Source organism: Staurois parvus, unplaced genomic scaffold (genome assembly GCF_062004578.1).
Source record: "Staurois parvus isolate SC_StPar_1 unplaced genomic scaffold, SC_StPar_1.0 ptg000387l, whole genome shotgun sequence".
NCBI classification, from domain to species: Eukaryota; Metazoa; Chordata; class Amphibia; order Anura; family Ranidae; genus Staurois; species Staurois parvus.
Window position 1 is genome coordinate 190,055 of NW_028318183.1, and position 8,193 is coordinate 198,247.

Here is an 8,193-nt window from a genome sequence, read left to right on the forward strand (position 1 = left end):
GCCAGGCCCGTAATCTGTCATGGGCCCCTGTACCGCCTCCTCATGCTGCTGCCAGGTCCAGAGTGTCTCATGGGTCCCTGTACGGCCTCCCATTGCTGCTGTCTCCATCGCCACACTCTGCCATGTGCCACTTTCAGGTCTCCTCACACTGCTGGTGGGTTCCATTTTGTCATAGGGTGCTGGCAGATTACGGGCCTCCCATTGCTGCTGCCAGGCCCGTAATCTGCCATGGGCCCCCGTACCGCCTCCTCATGCTGCTGCCAGGTCCAGAGTGTCTCATGGGTCCCTGTACGGCCTCCCATTGCTGCTGTCTCCATCGCCACACTCTGCCATGTGCCACTTTCAGGTCTCCTCAGACTGCTGGTGGGTTCCATTTTGTCATAGGGTGCTGGCAGATTACGGGCCTCCCATTGCTGCTGCCAGGCCCGTAATCTGCCATGGGCCCCCGTACCGACTCCTCATGCTGCTGCCAGGCCCGTAATTTGCCATGGGCCCCCGTACCGACTCCTCATGCTGCTGCCAGGCCCGTAATCTGTCATGGGCCCCTGTACCGCCTCCTCATGCTGCTGCCAGGTCCAGAGTGTCTCATGGGTCCCTGTACGGCCTCCCATTGCTGCTGTCTCCATCGCCACACTCTGCCATGTGCCACTTTCAGGTCTCCTCACACTGCTGGTGGGTTCCATTTTGTCATAGGGTGCTGGCAGATTACGGGCCTCCCATTGCTGCTGCCAGGCCCGTAATCTGCCATGGGCCCCCTTACCGCCTCCTCATGCAGCTGCCAGGTCCAGAGTGTCTCATGGGTCCCTGTACGGCCTCCCATTGCTGCTGTCTCCATCGCCACACTCTGCCATGTGCCACTTTCAGGTCTCCTCACACTGCTGGTGGGTTCCATTTTGTCATAGGGTGCTGGCAGATTACGGGCCTCCCATTGCTGCTGCCAGGCCCGTAATCTGCCATGGGCCCCCGTACCGCCTCCTCATGCTGCTGCCAGGTCCAGAGTGTCTCATGGGTCCCTGTACGGCCTCCCATTGCTGCTGTCTCCATCGCCACACTCTGCCATGTGCCACTTTCAGGTCTCCTCACACTGCTGGTGGGTTCCATTTTGTCATAGGGTGCTGGCAGATTACGGGCCTCCCATTGCTGCTGCCAGGCCCGTAATCTGCCATGGGCCCCCGTACCGACTCCTCATGCTGCTGCCAGGCCCGTAATCTGCCATGGGCCCCCGTACCGACTCCTCATGCTGCTGCCAGGCCCGTAATCTGTCATGGGCCCCTGTACCGCCTCCTCATGCTGCTGCCAGGTCCAGAGTGTCTCATGGGTCCCTATAGGGCCTCCCATTGCTGCTGTCTCCATCGCCACACTCTGCCATGTGCCACTTTCAGGTCTCCTCACACTGCTGGTGGGTTCCATTTTGTCATAGGGTGCTTGCAGATTACGGGCCTCCCATTGCTGCTGCCAGGCCCGTAATCTGCCATGGGCCCCCGTACCGCCTCTTCATGCTGCTGCCAGGTCCAGAGTGTCTCATGGGTCCCTGTACGGCCTCCCATTGCTGCTGTCTCCATCGCCACACTCTGCCATGTGCCACTTTCAGGTCTCCTCACACTGCTGGTGGGTTCCATTTTGTCATAGGGTGCTGGCAGATTACGGGCCTCCCATTGCTGCTGCCAGGCCCGTAATCTGCCATGGGCCCCCTTACCGCCTCCTCATGCTGCTGCCAGGTCCAGAGTGTCTCATGGGTCCCTGTACGGCCTCCCATTGCTGCTGTCTCCATCGCCACACTCTGCCATGTGCCACTTTCAGGTCTCCTCACACTGCTGGTGGGTTCCATTTTGTCATAGGGTGCTGGCAGATTACGGGCCTCCCATTGCTGCTGCCAGGCCCGTAATCTGCCATGGGCCCCCTTACCGCCTCCTCATGCTGCTGCCAGGTCCAGAGTGTCTCATGGGTCCCTGTACGGCCTCCCATTGCTGCTGTCTCCATCGCCACACTCTGCCATGTGCCACTTTCAGGTCTCCTCACACTGCTGGTGGGTTCCATTTTGTCATAGGGTGCTGGCAGATTACGGGCCTCCCATTGCTGCTGCCAGGCCCGTAATCTGCCATGGGCCCCCGTACCGACTCCTCATGCTGCTGCCAGGCTCGTAATCTGTCATGGGCCCCTGTACCGCCTCCTCATGCTGCTGCCAGGTCCAGAGTGTCTCATGGGTCCCTGTACGGCCTCCCATTGCTGCTGTCTCCATCGCCACACTCTGCCATGTGCCACTTTCAGGTCTCCTCACACTGCTGGTGGGTTCCATTTTGTCATAGGGTGCTGGCAGATTACGGGCCTCCCATTGCTGCTGCCAGGCCCGTAATCTGCCATGGGCCCCCGTACCGCCTCCTCATGCTGCTGCCAGGTCCAGAGTGTCTCATGGGTCCCTGTACGGCCTCCCATTGCTGCTGTCTCCATCGCCACACTCTGCCATGTGCCACTTTCAGGTCTCCTCACACTGCTGGTGGGTTCCATTTTGTCATAGGGTGCTGGCAGATTACGGGCCTCCCATTGCTGCTGCCAGGCCCGTAATCTGCCATGGGCCCCCGTACCGCCTCCTCATGCTGCTGCCAGGTCCAGAGTGTCTCATGGGTCCCTGTACGGCCTCCCATTGCTGCTGTCTCTATCGCCACACTCTGCCATATGCCACTTTCAGGTCTCCTCACACTGCTGGTGGGTTCCATTTTGTCATAGGGTGCTGGCAGATTACGGGCCTCCCATTGCTGCTGCCAGGCCCGTAATCTGCCATGGGCCCCCGTACTGACTCCTCATGCTGCTGCCAGGCCCGTAATCTGCCATGGGCCCCCGTACCGACTCCTCATGCTGCTGCCAGGCCCGTAATCTGTCATGGGCCCCTGTACCGCCTCCTCATGCTGCTGCCAGGTCCAGAGTGTCTCATGGGTCCCTGTACGGCCTCCAATTGCTGCTGTCTCCATCGCCACACTCTGCCATGTGCCACTTTCAGGTCTCCTCACACTGCTGGTGGGTTCCATTTTGTCATAGGGTGCTGGCAGATTACGGGCCTCCCATTGCTGCTGCCAGGCCCGTAATCTGCCATGGGCACCCGTACCGCCTCCTCATGCTGCTGCCAGGTCCAGAGTGTCTCATGGGTCCCTGTACGGCCTCCCATTGCTGCTGTCTCCATCGCCACACTCTGCCATGTGCCACTTTCAGGTCTCCTCACACTGCTGGTGGGTTCCATTTTGTCATAGGGTGCTGGCAGATTACGGGCCTCCCATTGCTGCTGCCAGGCCCGTAATCTGCCATGGGCCCCCGTACCGCCTCCTCATGCTGCTGCCAGGTCCAGAGTGTCTCATGGGTCCCTGTACGGCCTCCCATTGCTGCTGTCTCCATCTCCACACTCTGCCATGTGCCACTTTCAGGTCTCCTCACACTGCTGGTGGGTTCCATTTTGTCATAGGGTGCTGGCAGATTACGGGCCTCCCATTGCTGCTGCCAGGCCCGTAATCTGCCATGGGCCCCTGTACCGCCTCCTCATGCTGCTGCCAGGTCCAGAGTGTCTCATGGGTCCCTGTACGGCCTCCCATTGCTGCTGTCTCCATCGCCACACTCTGCCATGTGCCACTTTCAGGTCTCCTCACACTGCTGGTGGGTTCCATTTTGTCATAGGGTGCTGGCAGATTACGGGCCTCCCATTGCTGCTGCCAGGCCCGTAATCTGCCATGGGCCCCCGTACCGCCTCCTCATGCTGCTGCCAGGTCCAGAGTGTCTCATGCGTCCCTGTACAGCCTCCCATTGCTGCTGTCTCCATCGCCACACTCTGCCATGTGCCACTTTCAGGTCTCCTCACACTGCTGGTGGGTTCCATTTTGTCATAGGGTGCTGACAGATTACGGGCCTCCCATTGCTGCTGCCAGGCCCGTAATCTGCCATGGGCCCCCGTACCGACTCCTCATGCTGCTGCCAGGCCCGTAATCTGCCATGGGCCCCCGTACCGACTCCTCATGCTGCTGCCAGGCCCGTAATCTGTCATGGGCCCCTGTACCGCCTCCTCATGCTGCTGCCAGGTCCAGAGTGTCTCATGGGTCCCTGTACGGCCTCCCATTGCTGCTGTCTCCATCGCCACACTCTGCCATGTGCCACTTTCAGGTCTCCTCACACTGCTGGTGGGTTCCATTTTGTCATAGGGTGCTGGCAGATTACGGGCCTCCCATTGCTGCTGCCAGGCCCGTAATCTGCCATGGGCCCCCGTACCGACTCCTCATGCTGCTGCCAGGCCCGTAATCTGTCATGGGCCCCTGTACCGCCTCCTCATGCTGCTGCCAGGTCCAGAGTGTCTCATGGGTCCCTGTACAGCCTCCCATTGCTGCTGTCTCCATCGCCACACTCTGCCATGTGCCACTTTCAGGTCTCCTCACACTGCTGGTGGGTTCCATTTTGTCATAGGGTGCTGGCAGATTACGGGCCTCCCATTGCTGCTGCCAGGCCCGTAATCTGCCATGGGCCCCCGTACCGCCTCCTCATGCTGCTGCCAGGTCAAGAGTGTCTCATGGGTCCCTGTACGGCCTCCCATTGCTGCTGTCTCCATCGCCACACTCTGCCATGTGCCACTTTCAGGTCTCCTCACACTGCTGGTGGGTTCCATTTTGTCATAGGGTGCTGGCAGATTACGGGCCTCCCATTGCTGCTGCCAGGCCCGTAATCTGCCATGGGCCCCCATACCGACTCCTCATGCTGCTGCCAGGCCCGTAATCTGTCATGGGCCCCTGTACCGCCTCCTCATGCTGCTGCCAGGTCCAGAGTGTCTCATGGGTCCCTGTACGGCCTCCCATTGCTGCTGTCTCCATCGCCACACTCTGCCATGTGCCACTTTCAGGTCTCCTCACACTGCTGGTGGGTTCCATTTTGTCATAGGGTGCTGGCAGATTACGGGCCTCCCATTGCTGCTGCCAGGCCCGTAATCTGCCATGGGCCCCCGTACCGCCTCCTCATGCTGCTGCCAGGTCCAGAGTGTCTCATGGGTCCCTGTACGGCCTCCCATTGCTGCTGTCTCCATCGCCACACTCTGCCATGTGCCACTTTCAGGTCTCCTCACACTGCTGGTGGGTTCCATTTTGTCATAGGGTGCTGGCAGATTACGGGCCTTCTATTGCTGCTGCCAGGCCCGTAATCTGCCATGGGCCCCCGTACCGACTCCTCATGCTGCTGCCAGGCCCGTAATCTGCCATGGGCCCCCGTACCGACTCCTCATGCTGCTGCCAGGCCCGTAATCTGTCATGGGCCCCTGTACCGCCTCCTCATGCTGCTGCCAGGTCCAGAGTGTCTCATGGGTCCCTGTACGGCCTCCCATTGCTGCTGTCTCCATCGCCACACTCTGCCATGTGCCACTTTCAGGTCTCCTCACACTGCTGGTGGGTTCCATTTTGTCATAGGGTGCTGGCAGATTACAGGCCTCCCATTGCTGCTGCCAGGCCCGTAATCTGCCATGGGCCCTCGTACCGCCTCCTCATGCTGCTGCCAGGTCAAGAGTGTCTCATGGGTCCCTGTACGGCCTCCCATTGCTGCTGTCTCCATCGCCACACTCTGCCATGTGCCACTTTCAGGAATCCTCACACTGCTGGTGGGTTCCATTTTGTCATAGGGTGCTGGCAGATTACGGGCCTCCCATTGCTGCTGCCAGGCCCGTAATCTGCCATGGGCCCCCGTACCGACTCCTCATGCTGCTGCCAGGCCCGTAATCTGTCATGGGCCCCTGTACCGCCTCCTCATGCTGCTGCCAGGTCCAGAGTGTCTCATGGGTCCCTGTACGGCCTCCCATTGCTGCTGTCTCCATCGCCACACTCTGCCATGTGCCACTTTCAGGTCTCCTCACACTGCTGGTGGGTTCCATTTTGTCATAGGGTGCTGGCAGATTACGGGCCTCCCATTGCTGCTGCCAGGCCCGTAATCTGCCATGGGCCCCCGTACCGACTCCTCATGCTGCTGCCAGGCCCGTAATCTGTCATGGGCCCCTGTACCGCCTCCTCATGCTGCTGCCAGGTCCAGAGTGTCTCATGGGTCCCTGTACGGCCTCCCATTGCTGCTGTCTCCATCGCCACACTCTGCCATGTGCCACTTTCAGGTCTCCTCACACTGCTGGTGGGTTCCATTTTGTCATAGGGTGCTGGCAGATTACGGGCCTCCCATTGCTGCTGCCAGGCCCGTAATCTGCCATGGGCCCCCGTACCGCCTCCTCATGCTGCTGCCAGGTCCAGAGTGTCTCATGGGTCCCTGTACGGCCTGCCATTGCTGCTGTCTCCATCGCCACACTCTGCCATGTGCCACTTTCAGGTCTCCTCACACTGCTGGTGGGTTCCATTTTGTCATAGGGTGCTGTATGGCCTCCCATTGCTGCTGCCTCCACCGCCACACTGTGGCTCCACACTCTGGTTTTGGCCCCGTGACTGCCCAAATGAGTGAAGTGTGCGGTGATTCTAAGATCGACGGCACTCATCTGCATGTCATACTGACTGACAGTATTATTTCTCTTCCCCAGCAGACTCCAAGGGCATTTAAATTAAAGGTACAGTGTTCTGCACTAATATAAAGGCTCTCTGAAGCCTAGAAACACCCTTTTTATAAGTTAAATTCGCAGCGAATATATTCGACTCGAATCGAATTTATTCCTCGAATTCGCCGAATCAACCGAATCGAATATTTGAATACTTCGCTCATCTCTAGTTACAACCAAAAATGTAAATGTATTTTATTGGGATTTTATGTGATAGAACAACACAAAGTGGCACATAATTGTGAAGTAGAAGGAAAATCATATATGATTTTCAAATTTGTTTACAAATAAATATCTGAAAAGTGTGGATTATTCAGCCCCACCGAGTCAATACTTTGTAGAACCACCTATCACTGCAACTACAGCTGCAAGTTTTTTGGGGGGATGTCTTTTTCAGCTTTGCACATCTAGAGAGAGAATTTGTTGCCCATTCTTCTTTGCAAAATAGCTCAAGCTCTGTCAGATTGGCTGGAGAGTGTCTGTGAATAGCAATTTTCAAGTCTTGCCACAGATTCTCAATTGGATTTAGGTCTGGACTTTGACTGAGCCATTCTAACACTTGAATAGGTTTTGATCTAAACCATTCATTGTAGCTCTGGCTGTATGTCGTTGCCCTGCTGGAAGGTGAACCTCCGCCCCAGTCTCAAGTCTTTTGCAGACTCTAACAGGTTTTCTTCTAAGATTTCCCTGTATTTGGCTCCATCCATCTTCCCATCAACTCTGACCAGCTTCCCTGTCCCTCCTGATAAGAAAGCATCCGCACATCATGATGCTGCCACCGCCATGTTTCACAGTGGGGATGGTGTATTCAGGGAGATGTGCAGTGTTAGTTTTCCACCACACATAGCATTTTGCTTTTAGGCCAAAAAGGCAATTTTGGTCTCATCTGACCAGAGCACCTTCTTTCACATGTTTGCTGTCTCCCCCACGTGGCTTCTCGCACACTGCAAACGGGACTTCTTATGGCTTTCTTTCTACAATGTCTTTCTTCTTGCCACTCTTCCATAAAAGCCAAATTTGTGGAGTGTATGACTAATAGTTGTCCTGTGGACAGATTTTCTCACCTGAGCTGTGGATCTCTGCAGCTCCTCCAGAGTTACGATGGGCCTCTTGGCTGCATCTCTGATTAATGCTCTCCTTGCCCAACCTGTCAGTTTAGGTATCTTGGTACATTTACAGTTGTGCCATACTCTTTCCAGTTTCTGTTGATGGATTGAACAGTGCTCAGTGAGATGTTCAAAGCTTGGGATATTTTTTTATAACCTAACCCTGCTTTAAACATCTCCACAACTTTATCCCTGACCTGTCATGTGTGTTCCTTGGCCTTCGTTGTACTGTTTGTTTATTAATGTTCTCTAACAAACCTCTGAGGGCTTCACAGAATAGCTGTATTTATACTGAAATTAATTTACACACAGGTGCATGCCACATTTTTCAGATATTTATTTGTAAAAGATTTTGAAAACCATTGATCATTTTCCTTCCACTTCACAATTATGTGCCACTTTGTGTTGGTCTATCACATAAAATGCCAATAAAATACATTCACGTCTTTGGTTGTAACATGACAAAATGTGGAAAATTTCAAGAGGCATGAATAATTTTTCATGGCACTATATGCTAGTTGAAGTTGAAGTCTTGGATACATGTAA